This window comes from Bos taurus, chromosome 15 (assembly GCF_002263795.3).
Source record: "Bos taurus isolate L1 Dominette 01449 registration number 42190680 breed Hereford chromosome 15, ARS-UCD2.0, whole genome shotgun sequence".
NCBI classification, from domain to species: domain Eukaryota; kingdom Metazoa; phylum Chordata; class Mammalia; order Artiodactyla; family Bovidae; genus Bos; species Bos taurus.
Window position 1 is genome coordinate 31,888,962 of NC_037342.1, and position 26,035 is coordinate 31,914,996.

At 42.7% G+C, this 26,035-nt stretch overlaps 1 long non-coding RNA gene across 2 annotated transcripts in view; it reads left to right on the plus strand.

Annotated features, from left to right (window-relative positions):
- The first annotated feature begins 6,167 nt into the window (after positions 1-6,167).
- The window catches only part of LOC132342321 (uncharacterized), a 68,947-nt gene continuing 49,079 nt past the window's right edge, over positions 6,168-26,035 (plus strand). The window contains exons 1-2 of one of the 2 annotated variants that reach the window (XR_009490653.1): positions 6,168-11,857; positions 11,972-13,797. This is a non-coding gene — a long non-coding RNA (uncharacterized lncRNA). Of the gene's footprint in view, positions 13,798-26,035 lie in introns of both variants that reach the window. The other variant, XR_009490652.1, reaches the window with a different exon arrangement.

Here is a 26,035-nt window from a genome sequence, read left to right on the forward strand (position 1 = left end):
CAGATTATCCATTCACTGGATGTCTTAGTGCTCTTAATTCCGTAACTTCAATTATGAGTGTTAAAGTTTCCTCTAGATTCTTAATACTGTATACCTAATAGAAAAGAAAGAATATAATTTATGAGGGAAGTTTCCGCAAAGATCTTAGTAGTAAACTAGTCTCTGCCCTGCCTCCTCTCTCAAGTTCTAATCTCATTAAGCAGTGTTATGTTAAGTAATACAAACACTGTTTTTTGTGCACAGTCACCACATCATGCTGTTTTCCTTTAGAGGTGTTCAGAAATTGCTCATGGAAGGGAGGATCTAAATTCCTTCCCACAGCAATATCAAGTGAAAGACTTTAGAGGAGTTCAGATGTTGCTCATGGATGTGAGAATTTAAATTCCTTCCCACATGAATATTAAGTGAGAGACTTGCCTTTGAAACTTTTTGTGGTTATAAGATGGAAAATCAACAGACTTCCTTGGTGGTCCAGTGGCTTAGACTCCACAATCCCAATGCAGGGGACACAGATTTCAATCCCTCTCAGGGAACTAGAGCCTACATGCCACAATCAAATATCCTGCATATCACAACTAAGCCTGGGTGCAGCCAAATGAATGAATAAGTGAATTTTTTTTTTTTTTAAGGAAAAGGATCACATTTCCCCCTTTTATGGTAGGAACTGGGAAATAGATGGAGACAGTCTAGAGCACATTGCAAAACCTGAAGACATACCGAGTCATTGTCCTTATCTCCTCGTCTCTGAATGCCGTCATTTCCCTGTTCCTCACTGCCCTGTATTGTGTGTGTGTTTTCTTTTCCTCTCTCATCTTCAAAAAGGCAACGATAGACTGGCAGCGAATTATGAGTTCTGCTTTGGACATGCAGAGTTTCCAGTGCAGGCAGATTATTTCAACAGAGAATGCCCGAGAAGACGGAGATAGGGAGACAAATTAGAACAAAGATTTGGGATAAATTCAGTGAGGAGAAGTTTGAGGCTATGAGGTTGCTAAGTAGAACATGACAAAGGGAAATCCGGAGAAACCAGTTTGAGGGGGAAAGAGCTTCCTTTGTCTTCCTAGCTTCAGACTCAAAACACTTGAGTGGCAGTCATATCAGCATTTACTGCTTTCTATCATCTGTCATTGTTCAGTTCAGTCGCTCAGTCATGTCCGACTCTTCGCGACCCCATGAATTGCAGCACGCCAGGCCTCCCTGTCCATCACCAACTCCTATAGTTCACTCAAACTCACGTCCATCAGTCAGTGACACCATCCAGCCATCTCATCCTCTGTTGTCCCCTTCTCCTGCCCCCAATCCCTCCCAGCATCAGAGTCTTTTCCAGTGAGTCAGCTCTTCGCATGAGGTGGCCAAAATACTGGAGTTTCAGCTTTAGCATCATTCCTTCCAAAGAACACCCAGGGCTAATCTCCTTCAGAATGGACTGGTTGGATCTCCTTGCAGTCCAAGGGACTCTCAAGAGTCTTCTCCAACACCACAGTTCAAAAGCATCAATTCTTCGGCGTTCAGCTTTCTTCACAGTCCAACTCTCACATCCACACATGACCACTGGAAAAACCAAAGCCTTGACTAGACGGACCTTTGTTGGCAAAGTAATGTCTCTGCTTTTGAATATGCTATCTAGGTTGGTCATAACTTTCCTTCCAAGGAGTAAGTGTCTTTTAATTTCATGGTTGCAGTCACCATCTGCAGTGATTTTAGAGCCCCCCAAAATAAAGTCTGACACTGTTTCCACTGTTTCCCCATCTATTTCCCATGAAGTGATGGGACTGGATGCCGTGATCTTCGTTTTCTGAATGTTGAACTTTAAGCCAACTTTTTCACTCTCCTCTTCACTTTCATCAAGAGGCTTTTTAGTTCCTCTTCACTTTCTGCCATAAAGGTAGTGTCATCTGCATATCTGAGGTTGTTGATATTTCTCCCAGCAATCTTGATTCCAGCTTATGTTTCTTCCAGTCCACTGTTTCTCAGGATGTACTCTGCATAAAAGTTAAATAAGCAGGGTGACAATATACAGACTCGACGTACTCCTTTTCCCATTTGGAACCAGTCTGTTGTTCCATGTCCAGTTCTAACTGTTGCTTCCTGACCTGCATATAGGTTTCTCAAGAGGCAGGTCAGGTGGTCTGGTATTCCCATCTCAGAATTTTCCACAGTTTCTTATGATCCACACAGTCAAAGGCTTTGGCATAGTCAATAAGGCAGAAATAGATGTTTTTCTGGAACTCTTGCTTTTTCCATGATCCTGCGGATGTTGGCAATTTGATCTCTGGTTCCTCTGCCTTTTCTAAAACCAGCTTGAACATCTGAAGTTCACAATTCACATACTGCTGAAGCCTGGCTTGGAGAATTTTGAGCATTACTTTACTAGCGTGTGAGATGAGTGCAATTGTGTGGTAGTTTGAGCATTCTTTGGCATTGCCTTTCTTTGGGATTGGAATGAAAACTGACCTTTTCCAGTCCTGTGGCCACTGCTGAGTCTTCCAAATTTGCTGGCATATTGTGTGCAGCACTTTCACAGCATCATCTTTCAAGATTTGAAAGAGCTCAACTGGAATTCCATCACCTCCACTAGCTTTGTTCATAGTGATGCTTTCTAAGGCCCACTTGACTTCACATTCCAGGATGTCTGGCTCTAGGTGAGTGATCATACCATCGTAATTATCTTGGTCGTGAAGATCTTTTTCATACAGTTCTTCTGTGTATTCTTGCTACCTCTTCTTAAGATCTTCTGCTTCTGTTAGGTCCATACCATTTCTGTCCTTTATCGAGCCCATCTTTGCATGAAATGTTCCCTTGGTATCTCTAATTTTCTTGAAGAGATCTCTAGTCTTTCCCATTCTGTTGTTTTCCTCTATTTCTTTGCATTGATCGCTGACGAAGGCTTTCTTATCTCTTCTTGCTCTTCTTTGGAACTCTGCATTCAGATGCTTGTATCTTTCCTTTTCTCCTTTGCTTTTCGCTTCTCTTCTTTTCACAGCTATTTGTAAGGCCTCCCCAGACAGCCATTTTGCTTTTTTGCATTTCTTTTCCATGGGGATGGTCTTGATCCCTGTCTCCTGTACAATGCCACGAACCTCAGTCTATAGTTCATCAGGCACCGTTATCTATCAGATCTAGTCCCTTAAATCTATTTCTCACTTCCACTGTATAATCATAAGGGATTTGATTTAGGTCATACCTGAATGGTCTAGTGGTTTCCCCTACTTTCCTCAATTTAAGTCTGAATTTGGCAATAAGGAGTTCATGATCTGAGCCACAGTCAGCTTCTGGTCTTGTTTTTGCTGACTGTATAGAGCTTCTCCATCTTTGGCTGCAAAGAATATAATCAATCTGATTTCAGTGTTGACCATCTGGTGATGTCCACGTGTAGAGTCTTCTCTTGTGTTGTTGGAAGAGGGTGTTTGCTATGACCAGTGCGTTCTCTTGGCAAAACTCTGTTACTCTTTGCCCTAATTTATTGTAGACTCCACCTAGATTCTTACATAAAGTAGAAACCACGTGTGAATCATCCTTATATTAAATCATATGTCCTTATTGAATGCCCAAGACCTGGCTGAGGTTTGATAAATACTTTGCTGAATGAACTAATAAAATGGTGGAAATGTCATCCTCTTCAATAATTAATGAACCCCTACTAGGTGCCAAACACGGCATTAGGTACAAATATTTAATCTGCAGGATCTTAAATGTTGACATTTTAGCCAACCACTTATTTCTCATTTATTCATTAGCTGACATTTGGTGAGTGCCTTGCAGAAGTCAGAAGTAGAAAGGAATCAAAAATGGTCCCCACATCAAGGATAAATTTGCTCCTTTCTTTCTCACTCAGTCATACCTTCCACTGGAAGCAAAACCCACCAGTACCCTGGATTCTGACCCTACATGAGTTGGTAATATGAATACCAATTAGGAGGTTGAATGACTCTGTGGCATTACTACATAACAGTGTGCTCTGAATACAAGTAAAAGAAAAATTCTTCAAAATTATATTCCCTGATAGCTCAGTTGGTAAAGAATCTGCTTGCAATGCAGGAGACCTTGGTTCCATTCCTGGGTCGGGAAGATCTGCTAGAGTAGGGATAGGCTACCCACCCCAGATTCTTGGGCTTCTCTGATGGCTCAGCTGGTAAAGAATTGCCTGCAGTGAGGGAGACCTGGGTTTGATCCCTGGGTTGGGAAGATCCCCTGGAGAAAGGAAAGGCTACCCAGTCCAGTATTCTGGCCTAGAGAATTCCATGGACTGTATAGTCCATGGGGTTGCAAAGAGTTGGACACAACTGAGCAACTTTCACTTCACACCAAGAAGCAGTGAACCTAAGAGGATACTAGCTTCAGCTAGAGTGTAATTCATCTCAGAGAAATTTTAATAGACGATCTGAGCTTCTGAGTTAAATAGTTTGAGTCCTGTCTGCCATGTGCAGATTGTATGACCTTGGTTGATGAAAGTACTGCCTACCTAATACAATTAAACAAGTTAGAAACACTCAATTAAATGTTAGCAGAGCCTATTATTCATGTAAATTGTGCTGAATGCCTCTTTCTGGGTTCGATGATTGTTGTCATTATACCTAGGATGACCTTTCACATATTTTGCCTTCAGTCTTTCTCAGCTTAATTCAGATGCTTAATAGATAGAAGTTTTTCATTCTTCCTATGTCAATTTTAATATACCATTTTCAAGAAAAAGAACCGACTTCTGACTTTGTTGGTTTTTCTCTATCATATCTCTATGATATGGATTGTCTTCCATGTCATTAATTTCTGCTTCTTTTTATTCCCTTTTGTTGGTTTGGGGTTTATCTCTTTTTTGCCCCCTAACTTCTTCAGGTAAAAACTCATGTCATTGATTTTTTTTCTTCTTCTTCTTTACAAATACAAACATTTAAAGCCACAAAATTCCATCTAAGGCCTGCTATGACTGTATCACACAAATTTCAAAAGACTGTTTTCATTATTACTCAGTTCAAAGTATTTCCTATTTTCAGGGAGATTGAGTAACGACTTTGTCAATACCTAGTACACAGCCCTTTAAACGCATTATCTAGTTTAATTTTTGCCCGATTGGTACCATTCCCAGATGCCACCGGCCAGGCAGCTAGCTGGGTGGGGACATGACGCCACCTCCCAGCAGCCCAGCTGCCTTAGAATCCTTTGAACCTCCAGTTGCCCTGGGACTCAGCCCAGACCACCATGGGGCCCAGGACCTGGCCCCAACCACCAGCAAGCCAACACTAGCCCTAGGACCCAAACTCAACCACCAGTGAGTGGACACCGTCACCAGAAGCCCCTGGGCCACAGCCTCCTCTCTCCCAGCCCCCCAACAAGGAGTGGGCTGACATCAGCCCTGGGACCGTCGTGGCTCTGTCCAGCTTTGTTAGGCCCCAATGTATTCACCAGTGGGGCACCAGTCCCAGGACTTCCTGGGCCCTAGCCCTGCCCAACTGCAGCCAGCTCCAACCCAGAACCCCAGGGTCCTGCTGCTAGAGACTGGGAACTGGCTCCACCCGCCAAGGGGTCAGTGCTAACCCTGTGTCCCCTTGGGCCCCAGTGGATGGACACTAGCTCTGAGCGCCCCCACCCAGCAGCCAAAGACCCCAGGACCCAGTTCTGGACCCTTGATCTTGCCCACTAGTGGGTGGGTACCAGCCTCAGGACCATGTGGGTCTCACCCCACCCACCAGATGCAGAACTATCATGGCACTACAGCAGTCTTGTTAATTAAGAATCAGACCCAGCCAACAGCAAACCAGCAACAAAAGTGGGATTCCTTCAGCTGTGCAGCCAGAGCCACCAGCATCTGGCTCTGCCCATCAGAGACCAGCAGCCCAACCAGATCAGGGACCTGCTACACCTGCCAGCGTGCCTACAGTAGGCAGCCAGTCACAAGGGCAGAACCCACGCAGCCCACACAGAAGGCGCCTGTAAAGCACTTAGCTTGGGTGACCAGAGGGGACACACTGCTGGACCCCACAGGACATTCCCTACAGATGTCACTTCTCCAAGATTGGGGAAATACAGCCCACCTACAAATAAAGACAGTGGATTAGGCAAAATGTGGTGACAGACAAATATGTAGCAAACAAAGGAACAAAAGAAAACCGCAGAAGAACTCGGTGAAGCAAAGGTAAGCAATCTGCCTGATAGATACTAATCATAAAATGCTCAAAGAACTGGGGTGGCGGGGCGGGGGTGGGGGTGGGGGGAGATGAATGTATCAACAGGATGGAAGTTAGAAGTTTTTAACAAAAAGTTAGAAAATATAAAGAAGACCCAGACAGAACTGAACAATGAAATGAAGTGAAGTCACTCAGTTGTATCCAACTCTTTGCAACCCCATGGACTGTAGCCTACCAGGCTCCTCCGTCCATGGGGTTTTCCAGGCAAAAGTACCAGAGTGGGGTGCCATTTCCTTCTCCAGGGGATCTTCCCAACCCAGGGATCAAACCCATGTCTCCCACATTGCAAGCAGACGCTTTACCCTCTTAAGCCACCAGGGAAGTTGCCGAACTGAACAATAACTGGAATTAAAAATACACTAGAAGGAGTCAACCCTAGATTAGATGATACAGAGGAATGGATCAGTGAACTGGAAGACAAGTGAAAATCACTGAAGCTAAACATAAGAAAGGAAATAGAATTTTAAAACTTGAGGAAAGTCTAATACGAGAAAAGGACAACATCGAGTTTATGAACATTCACATTATAGGGATCCAGAAGGAGAAGAAAGGGGCAGAGAATGTGTGTGTGTGTGTGCGTGTGTGTGTGTACACATATAACACCTGACCTGCCTCCTGAGAAATCTGTATGCAGGTCAAGAAGCAACAGTTAGAACTGGACATAGAACAACAGACTGGTTCCAAGTTGGGAAAGGAGTACGACAAGGCTATTGTCACCCTGTTTATTTAACTTATGTGCAGAGTACATCATGTGAAATGCTGGGCTGGAGGAAGCACAAGCTGGAATCAAGATTGCCGGGAGAAATATCAATAACCTCAGATATGCAGATGACATCACCCTTATGGCAGAAACTGAAGAAGAACTAAGCCTCTTGATGAAAGTGAAAGAGAAGAGTGAAGAAGTTGGCTTAAAACTCAACATTCAAAAATGTTGATCATGGCATCCAGTCCAATCACTTCATGGCAAGTAGATGGGGAAACAATGGAAACAGTGATAGATATTTTCTTGGACTCCAAAATCACTGTGGATGGTGATGCAGCCATGAAATTAAAAGACACTTGCTCCTTGGAAGAAAAATTATGACCAATCTAGGTAGCGTATTTAAAAACAGAGATATTACTTTGCCGGCAAAGGGCCATCTAGTCAAAGCTATGGTTTTTCTAGTAGTCATATATGGATGTGAGAGTTGGACTATCAAGAAAGCTGAGCACCGAAGAATTGACGCTTTTGAACTGTGGTGTTGGAGAAGACTCTTGAGCGTCCCTTGGACTGCAAGGAGGTCCAACCAGTCAATCCTAAGGAAAATCAGTCCTGAGTGTTCATAGGAAGGACTGATGCTGAAGCTGAAACTCCAATACTTTTGCCACGTGATGCTAAGAACTGACTCATTGGAAAATACCCTGATGCTGGAAAAGATTGGAGGCAGGAGAAGGGGATGACAGAGCATGAGAGGATTGGATGGCATCACTGACTCAATGGACATGAGAGTTTGAGTAAGCTCTGGGAGTTGGTGATGGACAGGGAAGCCTGGCGTGCTGCAGTCCATGGGGGTCACAAAGAGTTGGACATGACTGAGTGACTGAACTGAACTGGTACATAAAACTTATTCTTTAAAATTTTATTTTATTTATTTTTGGCTGTGCTGGGTCCTCGTTGCTGGATGAGGACTTTCTCCAGTTGCAGTGAGCAGGGGCTTCTCTCTAGTTACGGTGCTTGGACTCATTGTGGTGGCTTCTCTTGTGGAGCATGGGTTCAAGGGCATGCTGGCTTCAGTAGTTGTGCCTCATGGGCTCTAGAGTACAAGCTCGGTGGTTGTGGTACACAGGATTAGTTGCCTCACAGCCTGTGGGACCTTACTTCCTGGACCAGGGATTGAACCATGTCCCATGCATTGGCAGGTGGATTCTTAGCCACTGAATCACCAGGGAAGTCCCAGAGAACATACATTGAAGACTTGCCTTACCTGGGAAAGGAAACATCCAGGTCCAGGAAGCACAGAAAGTCCTACGCAGGATCACCCCAAAGAGGACCACATCAAGACACACTGTAATTAAAAGGGCAAAAAGTAAAGCTAAAGAGAAAATAGTATAAGCAGCAAAGGGGAAAGCAACAAGTTACAAACAAGGAAACACCCATAGGGCTATAAGCTGACTTTTCAGCAGGAATTCTGGAGGCCACAAGGGAGCGGCAGCTTATATTTAAAGTGATAACAAGGAAAAACCTACAACCAATAATACTCTACTTGGCAAGGCTTTCAATCAGATTAGAAAGAGAGATCAAAGGTTTTACAGATAAGCAAAAGCTAAGAGGTCAGCACCATCAACCAGCTCTACAAGAAATGTTAAAGGGACTTACCTAAGTGGAAAATAAAAGGTCACATCTAGAAAATATCAAAAATACAAAAATATAAGGTAAATTATTCAATTTACACTGAGTCACACTGAGTTATACTCAGTCACGCTGAGAGTTTGTAGGCTGGAATGATAACTTGGGTGAGAATGTTAAGAGAGAGACAAAATATCATAAATTGGATATTCAGATTCTCTTACTAGAGATATCACTCCAATTGTAAACGTTTTTGTGTGGTGCTGAAGTTGTAGAAAAAATAATGCCTTGATGTATTTATTGGGCAGTTACGCATAATTCTTACAAAATTCCATCATTTGAAGTCCCATCCTATAGGAAATTAAGGTATTTGCTCATCAGAGTTCTGATTAAGAGCTGGCCTGGGAAGTTTCCACCTTCTTTGGGGTGCTAGGTTTCTAGCTACTTGAGTCACAATTAGAAATTAGGTGCTGCTTCTCCTGTGTCCATAGCAGCACTACTCACAATAGCCAGGACGTGGAAGCAACCTAAATGTCCATCAACAGATGAATGGATGAAGAAGATGTGGTACTTACACTCGGTGGAATATTACTCAGCCATAAAAATGGATGAAACAATGACATTTGCTGCAATGTGGATGGACCTAGAGATTATCATATTAAGTCAGTCAGATAAGACAGATAGCATATGATGTCACTTATATGTGGAATCTAAAATATGACGCAAATGAACTTACCTATGAAACAGGCAGACTCACAGACAGAGAGAGCATATATGGTTGCCAGTGGGGAGGGAGGGATGGAGTAGGAGTCTGGGGTTGGCAGATGCGAACTTGTATATATAGGATAGATAAATAACAAGGTCCCACTGTGTAGCACAGGGAATTATTGATATATTCAATATCCTCTGATAAACCATAATGGAAAAAATATGAAAACGAATATATAACTGCATCATTTTGCTGTACAGAAAAAATTAAAGCAATGTGAATCAACTATACCTGATGCAAAGAGCTGACTCATTGGAAAAGACCCTGATGCTGGGAAATATTGAAGGCAAAAGGAAAAAGGGGCAGCAGAGGATGAGATGGTTGGATGGCATCACCAACTCAATGGACATGAATTTTAGCAAACTCTGGGAGATAGTGGAGGACAGAGGAGCCTGGAGTGCTGCAGTCCATGGGGTAGCAAAGAGTCAGACACAACTTAGCCTCTGCAAAACAACAAAAATAAATAAATAAAAATTCAAAAAATAAAATGGAATAGGGGGAAGAAAAGAAAATTAGGTGCTTCTTGATAGAGAAACATGTAAGATGTAGGGCCCAACCTTAGAACTTGGTCAGGATGAAGGATGAGGAATCAAAGGGATATTCTCTTTGAAGGGAAGGATTTTCTCTCTTCCTTGTCCCCTTTCTCAGCAGTTCAGTCTTGCCACCATCAGGTAGGGTCAAGGAGGGAAGATTGCATGTCAGAGACAGTCTGGTTGTAGGTGCTGGAGTTCCAGAAGTTTAAGGAGTGCTTTGTGGTTCCTGTAAGTTTCAATATATGCATTTTATTTCAAAGTAAAGTTTCAAAGTATACTTGACTGATGGTTTAAAAATAAAATGAATGAAGAACTCACTTTTTTAGGGAGTGTGGTTAAGGAAGGTCTCAGCAAGGAGTGACTGTCGGGGGAGTGTGTAATTTCCATAGTTCTGTTTTGCCACAGCAAATATTTGAAATGGTGGACCAGTGTCACAGCTCGGTTACAGCTCAGAGTTTTATTCGGCAAACAAAGGATAGTACACCCTCAAGGCATGAGGGCGGGCTGACCCCAAAGGAAAGGCCTCAGTCCTCTTTTTATACATTTTGTCTCCTCCCTTCTGAGCCTGCCTTACGCAAATTGGGCTAGCCAAGAAGGGGGCATATTTGTTTCACCTAAAGTTCTCACTTCAGTCCACGGATTTTCTTTTGTTCCATTTTCACAGGCTTTTCTCTTTCTTTGTCTTTCAGCCACTGCCATCTTGGACTCCTTTTTCCTATTCTAACTACCTAACACATTTGAAGAGACCTGAGTGGAGAGAGAGAGAGAAATAGCAAAGGCATGTGGTGTCTGGAGAAGAGTGTTCAGGGCAGGTCTTTAGTGTGACCTGAGCCTGGTAAGAGCTGACAAGTTTATGGAATCGCATGGGAGTTTATTAGGGCAGAGGTAAGGAAGTGAGGCGGCCAGAGGAGGGACAAGGTGCCTGCAGGTGGCCTGAAATACAGAGGCGTGAGGACCAGCGCCTAAGAATGAAAGGAGAAAGAATCTGAGGTATGTTTGATGACAGCACTGCAGCATTGGATCAGTCTCAGAAGTAGAGAAATCTTCACACCACTGTCCTATCAGTAGTCAAACACCTGTGTCTTCATTTAGTCACTGAAAAACCATGGTCATCTAACTTACCTGTCCAGGTCTTTGTTCCTCACTTGTCAAAGGAAGGGCCAAACTTTCAATCTCTTCCTTTTCTCGTGAAATGGTCTTCCATATTAGGCATTAAGTATATGAATGAATCTTGATAACTGTGCAAAACACAGAATATGGAAGTTACTGTCTCTCTGAAAGCCTGGACTAAATGCAAATATAATTTGGGGAGAATATTATTTGTAACAGACTCTGGAATTGTGTTCTCGGTGGGTTTTTTCTCCCCTGTTTTGTTTGTGATTTTGTTGATTTTTCTGGCTGAGGTTGAGTAGTTTCTGCGATGTGACTGTAGGTGGAGCAATCACACTTTTCCCCATGCTACCACAGAAAAAGCAGGAGCACCCACCCTTCATGTCTAGACAGAGGACGTGCATGCAATCATAAAATCTTTGGACGAGAGGGCTCTGGAAAGGTCATCTACTCCCTCTTGTGTCTTTAGAAAATCTTGCTGCTCAGCCAGGCTGGCGACGATGTACCCTCCCTGCTACTTTCCTTTTAACTGCCTTTAAAGCTCCACTGTTCCGTCCCTGGGCACGTATTTTAGAATCAACAATGAAATACACCAAACACTGTAGGTTTATATATGAGTGAATAATAATAAATAGATATTATATATATATATATATTTACCCAACGTGTGCTGCTGGAGATCAGGGTGGTTCTCTACACTCTGATGGTTCAGGAAATGTCATCTCTGGACTCTTACCAAACATTTTCTTTATCTTAGGCAGATTTCTCAGTATTTGGGGTCCTGCTATAGACAGGGAAAACATCAAGCAAATATATGTATTTATATATATTTAATTCAGGCAAATATATTTACAAAATGACAGGACCCGGACAGAAGCTGCATCCCTGTGGCCCCAGGAAAACCGCATCCCATCACCTGTTGCTCATCCAGAAGTAGGTACATGAAAAGATTTTTTTCAGTTATATGAAACTCGTATATATTAACCCTGAATGTTCATGGGAAGGACGGATGCTGAAGCTGGCACTCTAATATTTTGACCACCCGATGCAGAGACCTGACTCATTGGAGACGACTCTGATCCTGGGAAAGATTGCAGGCAAAAGGAACATGGGCAGAGGACAAGATGACTGGATAGCATCACTGACTCAATGGACATGAGTTTGAGCAAACTCCGGGAGATAGTGAAGGACAGGGAAGCCTGGCACACTGCAGTTCACGGGGTCACAAACAGTCGGACACAACTTAGTGACTGAACAACAAAAGGTATCCTAGAAGTTTTTCTACAATGTTAATGTCTACATACCTAATCCTGTGTCTCCATTAGAAATCACAGTGTTTCCCCTGCTTTGAAAAAATCTAGGTCTCACAGTTAATCCAGCCACATTTAAGGACATATTAAATATTTTTAAAAATATTTATGTATTTGGCTGTGCTGGCTCTTAGTTGCAGCCTGCAGGATCTTTAGTTGTGGCTCAAGAACTCTTGGTTGCAGCATGTGGGTTCTCGTGCCCTGACCAGGGATTGAACCTGGGCCACCTATATTGGGAGAATGGAATCTGTGCCACTGGACCAGGTATTTTTTAGGACCTAAATATCTTTTAAATATTTAAAGGACAATGTTGTCATGATCGCTATTAATCATAATGTTGCAAGTAGGTTACAGAGCATATGTGCAAACCTCCCAGTAAGGGAAAGAAAGCCAGGATTTAAGAAAGAAAGCCAGATGTTAGACACCTTCCCATTTAAACTCTCACCCACTTTTCTGCAGCAGAAGAGTAGCTCAGCTGCCTTTGGTGTTGCTGCCTCTTCCACCCCAGTTTTACACAAATGCTTAATTATTTTGCATGAACAGGTTGGTTTGGAAGCACAGTTTGATTCACAGATGGGAGAACACAAGGACCATCTTCCTGAAGGGTTGTGGAAATTCTCAAATATGTAGGGATAATGCTATTATCATTTAGATAAACTTGTTCATTCAACTATAACATAGCTGTGAGCACCTAATGCATACTGGGTGTTGGGCTAGGAGCTGGGAGAAAACAATGAACAATTAAACATGAATATCAAAAAGGTGTAGTGAATATTTTCATAGGAAATGTGCAGAAATCAGCAGGACCTAACCTGGGGGTGAGGACAGCTCTCTTGAAGGATGCTATTCTTGACCAGAGGCCTGAAGGTGACATATGAGTGGCCCATTAGAGGAGGACTCCAGGTAGAAAGAATTGATAGAGGGAAGTTAAGAGTTGAAAGAGCATGGACCATGAGAGAAGTGAGGGTCTTAGTAGGGCTAGAATGTAGAATTCCAGAAGGAGACTGGAAAGAGGCTGAGGCTGGAGTGCCAGGTAAGACCAAATCCTCTCGAGCAGGGGTGGGGGTGGGCTTTTAAAAATTTTATCAGCAAAGAGGTTTGGTTTTATCCTAAAAGTAAAGGAACATATGGATGAGTGCATTCAGTGAAGTGACAGATCTGTGTGTGACAAAATATCATGCTGCCTGCTGTGTGAATGAATGGGCGGCGGGGAGATATAGATTTGAAAGCAGCATATAGATGCTCATAAAAGCCATGAAAGAGGTGGCCCAGAGAGTGGGTGCTGAGTCAGAAATAGCCAAGAACAGAATCCTGAAGGATATTTGAAGGACAAGTCAAAGAAGAAGAGGAAGAAGAAGAACTGGGAATGGGAGCTGAAGGAGGAGGAAGGGGAGGAGGAGAAAGAGGAGGAAGAGGCAGGGGAGGAGGAGACGAGGAGAAGGAAGTGAAAAGGCAAAGGGAGGAAGAAGGGGAGGAGGAGCAGAGGAGGATGACCACTAACAAAGGAACTCGGAAGGAGCCAGAGACACGAGGTTATCCAGGAGAACGTTGCTTTGCAGGAGCCAGGGTAAGAGACTGCTTCAAAAAGGAGGGAACCAAAGCTGGTGATGAATGCTACCCAGCAGCCAAGCACAGTAAGGACTGAGGGGCATTTAGCACAGGGAGGTCGTAGGCAAGTTCACAGCGGCCAATGGATGAAGGATGGTGGGAGCGGAAGCTAGATGAATGTAGGTACAAAATGAACAGTTGGGAAGGACATGCACTTCAGGAAGTGAAGCTCCAAATTTGGGGGGAGAACTGGAGCCAGTAGTGGATGGTAGGGGGTTGGGTCAAGGTTGGGGGTGGTTTATAAATATGAGTAATTTGGAGGGTATTTAAGTACTAAAGGAAGTGACTAATGGACTGATGGGATTAAAGAAGGTCCAGGCTGGAGCTTACTTACAAGGCTGGAGAGGCTGACGTTAGGGGACAAGTAGGACAGAAGCTGAGAGTGGGAGGAGGAAGCCCCCTCTGCTGTCACAGGAGGTCAAAGGAGTGGCCAATGGGCTTGGACCTGGGATGTTTGTGGGTTCCATGACAAGAATTTGAGAGTGTTCGAGTCGGGTGAGTCATTTTCTCTGTGAGGGAAAAAAGGACTAAGGGTACCTTTTTTGATATACCTGTTGTGCAAGTTTAAAATCCTAGCTGAAGAGGACTTTTTTGTTTGTTTGTTTTGTTTTTGCCATGCTGTGGGGCTTGTGGGATCCACCAGGGATTGAACCTGGACCCCTGGTAGTGAGCGTTTAAAGTCTTAACCACCGGACCACCAGGGAATTCCCATGAAGAGGGTGTTTTTTAAAAAGTATCCCTAAAAACAAAAGGTATTATTGAAGTTGAGAGAGAGAAAATACTTAAAAAACAAACAGTATTATTTATTTAGTATTGTATTTTTAAAAACAAATTGAGACAAATGTAATTCACAGTCGAGACCGAGTTTGAAACTAAGAAACACTGTGAAATTCTGCTTATATCAGTTGATGGTGGGTGCACTAAAGATATGAAGTCAAACTAAAATGGTGTCTCTTCCTGTAATAAACGTTTTATGATCAAACCTAATGGCCAGTTGCATTCAAGCAATTCACCTTACACATCTGGGATTTAATGCGTTTTCTCTGAGCAGTTGAATGACTACATAATCACTGCTTGCAGTAGGATTATATTAAAATCAGATAGCTTAATAAACGTTACAGAACTGGATAATTAACACAAGAACCTGAACTTAATTAGATACTCATAGAAAATGCTGGCAATAAGCAAGTGCCTTCTTTAATATCCACTAAAATGCACTTTAAGTGCATACTAAATAGCACAGCACACTCCAGGAAGAGTATACACACACAGAGTGAGTGAAGTTTGAAGAAATTAGAATAAATGACTTATACTTTTATTCATATGGAGCCCACCCTGGGGGAGGGAGGGAGGCTATATAGGGAGGCCTTGAAAATTTATTGCTTCCTTGTCTTATCATTTTGCAGAATCCACTGTTCCAAGCCATTAAAGAGTTAATTGTCCTAACTGAAGCTGAGATCTTTATGGTATCAATTTTGAGAGAAGGAAGCCCTTGTCTTCTAGAAAGGACCTACAAAGCATTAGGAGGTCCCCTGAAGAGCAGGAACCAACGTTCCTTTTGTTATAACGAAACCTACAATTTTATCTATCTTCAACTCAGGTATATAGACAGGAAAATTCCCCCAAGTAATCATTATGATATTTCTTCCGATCTGAGCATCTTGAATCTCTTCTCTACAAAAAGTAACCAGGTATTAACTGTCCTCTATAATAAAGTGGGAAGGCTAACTTGAAATCCAGTTGTACGAAAGCACAGAAGCTCCCTGCCCCACTCAAAATATATTTATGACTTCAGATTTGGTACAGCCGTACTGGAAGCCATTCTCCCACAGGTCCTACTCCAGCGAAAGTGCCAGGATCTGCTGATGTCAGCCTCCTGTCCCTTGGCCACACTGGAGTGAGTGATTCAGAACAGCAGAGGAGACTACGATTCACTCTTTTCCTGAAACTCACCACCCTCATTCCTCAAGAATCTTGAAGCCTGAAGGTGCCTCGAATCCCTAGGCCAATAGTGCTGTGCCAAGACAAGTAATTAATATCTTGGTCATCCTTCCCATCCTTCCTGGCTGTATTTCAGGCCCGGACCCCAAGGCCATACAGCTAGTAGGAGTGATCACTAAGGAAGCCCCGCTAGTATGCTTCCTTCCTTCATCCCTCTCTCTCTTTTAAAATCTAGTGAATGACATGTACCTTCTAGAAAGTCTCTCCAATTAGCCCCACCTACCCCTGTCATTTCATTCTCCTGTCCGCTAAGAAGGTCACCACTAGGAAGTGTCATGTCTGCCCTAGCTTGGTGCATTTAGGGAGTTTTTTGTATATGTTGTGATGATGTGTTCTAAGGAAGGGATCCTGGGCAGCTCTTTTTAAATTTTAATATTTATTTGGCTGCACCCGGTCTTAGCTGTAGCGTGCAGGATCTTTAGTTGTGGCATGTGGGATCTAGTTCCCTGACCAGGGGTCAAACTGGGCCCCCTGCACTGGGAGTGTGGAGTCTTAGCCACTGGACCACCGGGGAAGTCCCTCTTTTTCTTTTCTTGTTTCCTAGGATGCTTACTCCTGGTTCTGGGTAGTGCAGGCTCAGACAATGCTATTCACAATCAGAGTGTTTATTTGTAATAGGGTCGAGTACGTGAGTCTCAGCATTGAACAGACATGGCTTTGAATCCTGCCTCTTGTCACTTGCTAAATTTGGAGCCTGGGGAAAGTTATTTAGCTTCTCTGGGTGTCATTTCATCAATATGAAAACGAGAATCATTATGGCAAGTACTACTGTAGGGTATCCACAGACACAATAATCCCGCTGTTATTAAGAGTCTGAGATTTTGTGGATGGATGTAGAGTCTGTTACACAGAGTGAAGTAAGTCAGAAAGAGAAAAACAAATATTGTATATTAATACATATATGTGGAATTAGAAAAATGGTACAGATGAACTTATTCGGAGGGCAAAAATAGAGATGCAGACATAGAGAACAGACATGTAAAGATGGAAGGGGAACGGGGAGTGGGGTGAATTGGGAGATTGGGGTTGACATACATACATTACCATGTGTAAAATGCATAGCTGGTGGGAACTTGGTGAATAGCACCGGGAGTGCAGCTCAGTGCTCTGTGATGACCTAGAGGGGTGCGACGGGGGTGGGGTGGGAGGGAGGTCCTGGCGGGAGGGGATGTATGTATACACGTAGCTGATTCACTTTGTTGTAAAGCAGAAACAACACAACTATAAAGCAACTATACTCCAAGTTGAAAAGAAGTCTGAGATTTGACCTTTACCATTCACAATTTTGTAAAGAAAGGAAAGGGACTGTGGTTTTTTTGGTCCCCGTGCTGAATAAGGTATTGCTTTGTAGATACTAATGGGCCAGGTGAGGGCATTTTCATTTCTCTTGAAAGGTAAGAAGAAAAATCACCGACTACTCAAATGGAGATGAGCCTTACATCAAACTGTATTAACTTGAATAATAATACATCGTGACAGTCCTATTCTGAGTCTTCAGTAGCCCAAGGTCAAATGGCACCCATTCTGAGCTAAATAAGCTGTGAAAATTTCCTACAGAGATCTTAGGACATAGCTAAAGAAGGGCTCATGCTTAGTATATTTTCCATGAGTGCATGATAAATAAAAAGGAAACATGGGATGGGGTGGGTGGGAATGAGGGGATATATGTATACATACAGCTGATTCACTTTGTTGTACAGCAGAAGCTAACACAGCATTGTAAAGCAATTTTGTTGTTGTTTAGTCACTAAGTCATGTCCAACTCTTTTGTGACTCCATGGATTGTAGCCCATCAGGGTCCTCTGTCCATGGGATTTCCCAGGCAAGAATACTGGATTGGGTTGCCATTTCCGTCTCCAGGGATTTTCCTGACCCAGAGATCAAACCTGAGTCTCCTCCCTTGGCAGGTGGATTCTTTACCACTGAGGCACCAGGGAAGCCCAAAGCAATTTTTCCAATGGGAAAAAAAAAAAAAAAAAAGAAGAAGAAAGAAAGAAAAAACAGGGGAAAAGGGAAGCAGCAACTTTCGTTCCTCTCACTTAACCAATGTTTCTTGGGCTTCTTTGAATGAGGTGATGATCACTGTGATGGATGCTAGTGCCAGGATGGCCCTGTTCACCTGCTCTTGTGGACCCTAGAGTTGTAGGAGATCCCATTGACAAGAAAACAAACAAATAAAAGAAGCTGTTGTGGCCACAGAACAACCAGCCCACTGTAAGCTGGAGTCATAGTAGGGGTTTCATGCTGGTCAGTAAAGGCCTGTAGAAGGGTGATAGTTAATCCTGAACTTAAAGGATAAGAAGCCAACCACCAAGAGGATGGGAAGGGAGAAACTGTCACCTAAAGAGGAAACAGCAGGACTTCTCTGATGGTCCAGTGATTAAGACCTTGTGCTCCCAGTACAGGGGGCATGAGTTTGATTCCCAACTGGGGAACTAAGATCCCACATGCCATGTAGCACCATCCCTCCAAAAAAGAGGAAGCATCAGGTGGAAGGAATAATGGTTAGAAAATTTTAGGTGTGGCTTTAGGAGCTGAAGGAATAAAATTGTCGAGAGCTGGAAGTGGGAGGACTTTCTCAGAAGGTAATCCTGTTCCTCCTGTTGCCTCCCTGAGTATTTCAGAAACCCATTCAAAAATGCTCTCAGTGAAATGCAAATCAAAACTACCGTGAGGTATCAGCTTGTTCCAGTCAGAATGTCCATCATCAAAAAGTATATAAATAAATGCTGGAGAGGGTGTGGAGAAAGGGGGACCCTCCCACACTATTGGTGCGAATGTAAATTGGTACAGCCATTATGGAAAATAGAATGAAGATTCCTTAAAAAGCTAAAAATAGGACTACCATGTGATCCAGCAATCCCATTCTTGGGCATATATCTGAAAAAGATGAAAGCTCTAATTTGAAAAGATACATGCACTCCATTGTTCTTAGCAGCGCTATTTATGATAGCCAAGACATGGGAGCAGCCTAAGTGCCCACTGACTGATGAGCTGGTGAAGAAGATGTGGTACATATATACAATGGAATATTATTCAGCCATAAGAAGAATGAAATAATGCCATGTGCAGCAACATGGATGGGCCTAGAGATAATCATACTAAGTAAAGTAAGTCACACAAGGACATATAAGATATCACTTATATGTGGGATCTAAAAAATAGTACAAATGAACTTATTTGCAAAACAGAAACAGACATAGAAAACAAACTTATGGTACAAGAGGAGAAGAGGACGGAGGGATATATTAGGAGTGTGGGATGAAAAGATACAATTATATATAAAATAGATAAACAACAAGGATTTACTGAATAGCACAGGAAACTATGTCCAATATTTTGTAATATACTAATGGAATAGAATTTTTAAAAGAATATATATATATATATATATATATAAAACCAAATCATGTTGCTTAACACCAGAAGCTAACAATTTAAGTTAAATACAATTTAAGTATTGTAAATCAACTGCTGCTGCTGCTGCTTAAGTCGCTTCAGTCGTGTCCGACTCTGTGCAACCCCACAGACGGCAGCTCACCAGGCTCTCCCGTCCCTGGGATTCTCCAGGTAAGAACACTGGGGTGGGTTGCCATTCCAAAAAGAAAAAATGTTCTCAGCACCTACCTACATATTTCACAAGTTAAAAATTATTAGTATGTTATTAAAACAAATCGGAAGTTTCAATAGAGCATCACAACTTATGAAAAGACATTTAGGGCTCGGGAACCTGAACTGGTAACAGGAATTGCGTTATTACTTTCAATGGTCCATCTCCAATTTCTAGTACAAAAACGATTACACCTCACATCCTTTTGTGTCAGGAACCATCTGGATTTGCACCCACTACAGCCTTATCATGGAGCAGATGATTTGTTTCCAAAATTTTCTTCTCTTCAATTTTCTTTAGTGTCTTTGAGAATCATCATTGCACATTTTTTTTTTACAATGAAAAAAACCATCTGCGAGCTAAATGCAAATATTTTCGGAGCACTCTAACAAGACTATTAACGCCATTGTTAGGCTCTAATCAAGCTTCTTCTTGGTTGGGTCAGTTTGACCTGTTGTGAGGTTTTTGCAGCTTGAAAACACACCCCTCTCCCTCCCTTCTGCATTCACTTCCAGAGAGATGGGCTGTCACAAATCACGGAAACTGAGCGACATGACCCCAAAGTTGCACACCGCCCCCGATGCCCCTCCCTGCCCACGCCACTGCCCTGCGGAGGACGAGTCTGCTGCACTCAGGCCTGAGCCACAACACAGGAAACAGCCTCCCTCACTCGCTGCCCCCCCATCCTTCCTCTCTCAGTCCATTTCTCCTTTCTCTTTAGTTGTGTGAACTTCAACCATTCAACAAATAACAGATCCTTCAAGAAAAAAAGCACCTGCTCACCTTCTTTCATAGGCCTTTAAAACGATCTCTGTGGGACCAGTGGTTGGGACTCTGTGTTTCCTCTACCGGGGGTGTGGGTTCGATCCCTGCTCAGGGAACTAAGATCCCAAATGCCATGTGGCCAAAAAAATGTATATATATATATATATATATATATATATATATATAAATAATGAGAAAAGATCATCATAATGATAATGAAAGGAATGACCTCCTCCATGATTTACTATTAAATGAACTAACATATATAAAATACTTCTTAATGCCTGGTATATATTCAGTGGGTGATATATATTAAGTATTACCTATTATCATTATCATCATTCTCATGGATTAACACACCAAGTTTCAGGGTGGTATATGAATCCTTTCAAAGCTAAATCTTATTTAATGGTTGCAAGAATGTCACAGAATGGACTTTATACCTGTTTTAATTATTTTTTAAAAAGTTGAGTATTTTTTTTAATTGATATATAGTTGATATATAATATCATATAAATTACAGGTGTACAATATAGTGATTCACAATATTTAAAGATTATACTCCATTTATGTGCTCAATTGCTCAGTCATGTCTGATTCTTTGTGACCTCATGGACTGTAGCCTTCCAGGCTTCCCTGTCTATAAATTTTTCCAGGCAAGAATACTGGAGCAGGTTGCTATTTCCTACTCTAGGGGATCTTCCTGACCCAGGGGTCAAACCCAAGTCTCTTGCGTCTCCTGTATTGGTAGGCAGATTCTTTCCCACTGTGCCATCTGGGAAGCCCAATACTCCATTTGTAGTAATTATAAAATACTGGCTGTACTCCCCATGTTGTATAATATATCCTTGTAGCTTAGTTCATACCTAGTAGTCTGTATCTCTTAATCCCCGGCATCTATTTTGCTTTCCCCCTTCCCTCTCCCTAATAGTAACCACCAGTTTGTTCTCTATATCTGTGAGTCTGCTTCTCTTTTTGGTATAATCACTAGTTTGTCATATTTTTTTAAGTTCCATATATAAGTAATCATATCATACAGTATTTGATAAGTGATATCATACAGTATTTCTCTGGTTTATTTCACTTATAATGCCTTCCAAGTCCATGTTGCTGCAAATCATAAAATGTAATTCTTTTTTATTAATATTCCACTGTGTATATTTACCACATCTTTTTTAATCCGTAAATCTGTTGATGGATACTTAGATTGCTTCCATATCTTGGCAATTTTACATCTATTTTACAGATGAGGAAACAAAGACAGTGAGAAGTCAAGTGCCCAAACTCACCCTACTGATTCATTTTAGAACTGGATTCAAACCCAATCTCCGTAGATGGTGCAGTCTGTCTTCTAAGTCGACTACAGTTATGTTCAGGTGGGAACGATTTAGGGACAGTCTTAAAAAGAGATTAGGAGAAATCATCAAGCTGAAAGTTTCTCTTGGATTTGAAAATTCTATAGTGAAGACTTAGTTTATTAAACATGAAAGGCACCTGGGTCGTGTGGAGAGAGGAATGGGAGAAAGGCAGAACAGAAGAATCATTCACTGAGTGTATATTTCTACATTTACAGTGCTCCAATTCCGTAACTGCTGCACTTCAGGTGCTTTAATAATACATTCGTATTTTCCACTAAGACACTAAAACCCCTAAGGAGGTTAGGGAAGTATTAATAGCGTCTTCAGAGCACAGTCAGAGAAAAGGCTAGACAGTTGCATTTGGGGAATGATTTTTCAACACAAAAGGACGCAGAGGTGTGAAGATGAATGAGCCGGCCTTGTAGGTCCTCTCCAGTCCCGGAGCTCCAGAATTTATTTGCCAATGAAAATGTCAGGTTTTTTCCTTCCATAAAATGATGTATGATGGTCTGAGTATATTCCCCACTCTCACCCCCACCTCTTTGTATCTGATTAAAAAGCAAAGATTAAATCAGCAGAAGCAATGGAAAGGAAGATTCTTCTCCAGGAGTGATGAGGTTTCCGTGATACAAGGAAACAGGAGAAGAGAGGGAGTAAAAAGGAAAACAGTGGTCTAGAAGGCACAAGCTGATCCAGGCATGGGAAGGGAGTGGGAGGATGGGGCAAAAGACAGATGTGGTTGAATTATGAGGGCCATCACTTTGCATTAATCAACAGGCATAAAGTGTACACCAGCTCTCTACTTTCGAAAAGAACATACTGCAGTTAAACAAACCAAATTAACACATATGAAACCAATTTGAGAACTGGTCATTTTTAACCAGGAGGTGAAGAGGTCAGCCTTGAATTAGAACTCCTTCACTCAGCATATGTTCATCGTCTCCTCTATACCAGACACCGTCCAGGAATGAGGGATACAGAAATGACCCAGGCGGTTCTAATTCACTACTCTACTGGGGGAGACAGAAAAGAAACAAGATGAATAAGTAAGATATCTAGTATTCTAGTCAGCATTTGAGGTCTAAGTAAAAAATAAAGTAGGGAGGGAATTCCCTGGCAATCTAGTGGTCAGAACTCCATGCTTCCACTGCCAGGGGCACAGGCTCCATCCCCAGACAGGAAACTAAGATCCGGCAAGTCGCGTGGTACAGCCAAAAATAAAAATAAAAGGGTTATAAGAAGGGTTATAAACGGGGATGTAGCTGAGTAAGAGCTGAGGGTGGAAAGGAGAGGGTGATGATGAAATCTGGTGGAGGACTCCAGGGAAGGGCATGGCAATGTGCGGTCCTGGGGTGAGTGGACCTGGTGTGTAAAAAACAGTGAGGACACCAGTGTAGTTGAGTAGAGGGTGGAATCAGAAGCTCACAGGGGCTAGATCACGTAGGGCACTGAGTGGACTTGAAAAGATTTGGGCTTTCATGTTGGGTGAGCTGGGAGACACTGAGCAGAGGAGGAACATCATCTGACCTGCATGCTGACAGGATCATTCCAGCACTGTGCTAGGAATGGGTTGCACCCTGGGAAGGGCAAAGCAGGGAGAGCGGTTAGGACACTGTTGCAATAATCCAGGCAAGGGATGCTGTTCAGGGACTTCCCTGGTGGTCCAGTGGGTAAGGCTCCACGCTCCCAATGCAGAGTGCCTGGGTTCTATCCCTGGTTAGGGAACTGAGTTACAGCTGAGTTTACATGCTGCAACTAAAGATCCTGAATGCTGCGATGAAAATGGAGGATCCTGAGTGTGGCAAGTAAGACTCAGCTCAGCCAAATAAGGAAACAAATTAACATTAAAAAAAAAAAAAAGATGATATTGACGTGGACCAGCAGTAGTAGTAGTAGAAGTGGGAGAAAGTAATCTATTTCTGGATACTTTCTAGACCTTTCAAGGTAAAACAGAAGACAAGTCTCAGACAAGTCAGTGGAAGAGAGGAAAGCTCTTGCTAATGAGCTGCCAGATCTTGTCATCTCCACAAAGAAGAGCGAGGCTGTGTTCAGACTGACCATGGGATGGACTAACACATGCTTTTAGTTGCACTAAAGGGTCATATTTTCCATACATGCAGGTAACTGACCCTTATTTGCACCATGTACTGTGCCGGGCACTTTGTACAAAGATGCAGAGACATAAGACACAGTTCTTGGCCTCAAAGTGCTCTTAGTCAAGTGAGGGAGACAGGTGTACAGGTGACAAGTTCAATGTGATGGACTAAAGAAGAGCCCAGGGTATGATGGAGAGCACAAAATAGGGCTTTGGGCTCAACCTGCAGGAAAGGTGGTTGGGGAGCTTTGAAAGATATGGGAGTTAGCTAGGAGACAACCACAGGGAGGATATTTTAGATGGAAGGGCAACAAGTACAAAAGCATGGGGGTGTGGATTAGGACAGGGCGTGCATGGACCTCTGTGGGCTCTGAAGGTCAGTTAGCCTACTAAAGCCAAGATTTACCGTGATGTAAACCTCATGCCAGCGAGCCAGCCGGCTGCCCCGGCGCACAAGTAGAGAAGACGCACCCTTCCTCCTAGAAAAATCAACCCAACGCATATATTTTATCCGTGACTTGGACCATCCATGTCCTTAAATATCCAGTCCTGTCTGTGTGAAGCTTGGAGACCAAATATCTAGTTTGAAGTCCTGTTTTTACTACTTGTCTGACCTTGAGGAAGTCACTTTCTCTGTCTCACTTCATCTCTGGGGAACAGGAAAATAATAACATATGCCTCATAGTGCTGCTATGGAAACAAATGAAATAGGTCTGCAAAAACATGTCCTAAAATGTGGAGAGCTGTTCACGTGTTAGTTATTGTTTTAGAACTAAGTCGTTGAAAAGCACTGCTATCTGCTGCCGAACACTTCTCTTTCATGCCCTCATTATCATCGCTAGTATTTCATGGGCCACTGCACTTCTTGCTCTTTCCATTTCCACTCAGTCTGCAGGAGCCTCCAGTCCTCCCTCTCTCCTCTCTAACCCAGCCAGCTTCAGAGGAGATCAACATTTCCATTGTTACTGTCTCCCCTCACCCCCCATTCTGCCTGGTGTTCATGTCAGACCTTCACTCCCTTCTCAAGCCCCAACATTCTCTCAGCACATGACCTTGCTTTCTATTTAATTGAGAAAACTGAGGCCGCCAGCATGAACTTCTGCTTCCTCCATCTCCAAACTCCACCCAAATAGCAACAATGAAACAACGCTTATCTCATTTAGAAATACCCTTTGCTTCAAACTTGTCTGGTGGCCTGATGGTTAAGACTCCTCACTCCCAATGCAGGGGGTCCAGGGTTCAATCCCTGGTCAAGAAATTAGATCCTGCGTGCTGCAGCTAAGACCTGGTGCAGCCAAATAAAATAAATATTAAAGAAAGAAATACCTTTCACTCTTTTTCAGGTCTCAGGAAAATAGATAATTCATCTCGGAGTTCAAGATAATCCCCACCCCCCTCTGCTGGCGCGGGCACACACACACACTTCTCCCTACTCCCATCCCAGCTTTGTATTCAGGATCTCCTTTACCCTTGGGCATCTTGTTCCATCCATACTCCCCTTTGTTTTATAAATTCACTCTCTTGTGTCCTATTAGTTCATTGCCCTCAGCCTATAAATACATCAAGATTCACCTTTTGAGGAGAAAGTCTCTCTTGACACCCCCTTGACCTCTCAGTCAGGCATCCTGGAAATAGCCCCAGTAATTGGGGTCTTCACTTCTTCACCCACTGCCACCTGACTTCTGACCAGACCATTCAATTCAAACTACTTTCAAAAACATCACCTCCGGGGAATTCCCTAGTAGTCCAGTGGCTGAGATTCCTTGCTCCCAATGCAGGGAATCTGGGTTTGATTCCTGGTCAGGGAGCTAGATTCTGCATGCCGCAACTAAGGCCTGATGCAGCCAAATAAATTAATTAATTGTTTTTAAAAAGGGAAAACAACAACAACAACAAAAAAAAAACTCAAAAAGCATCACCTCCAAATTGCCAATGCCACTGGATACTCCCCGTCTAAGTCTACTTGGGCCATTCTACTGTGTTTGACACTATTTCTCTTTCAATTCTTTCTGAAATTCTCTACTTCTTTGACATCTCTTATGAGTCTCCTCCTACACCTCTATCATTGCTTTTTATCCTGTTTCACAGTCTTCCTTGTCTGCCAACTTCTTAAACTTTTGGACCCCCACTCCCCACAAGTGGGATGTTGCTTTCTGTCCTACTCTTTCATTTTCTTACACTATTCAACACAGGCATGATTTTAATGTTCCCTTTCCTTTGCTGGTGACTTCCAAATTCAAATCTCCAATACTGACATCACTGCTCAACTTGAGACTCATAGCCAACTCCAGTCTGTAGACATCTCACCTGGAGATCTCAGACACGAAAATCAATGTGGTCCAAACTACATTCATTATTGCCTCACCTG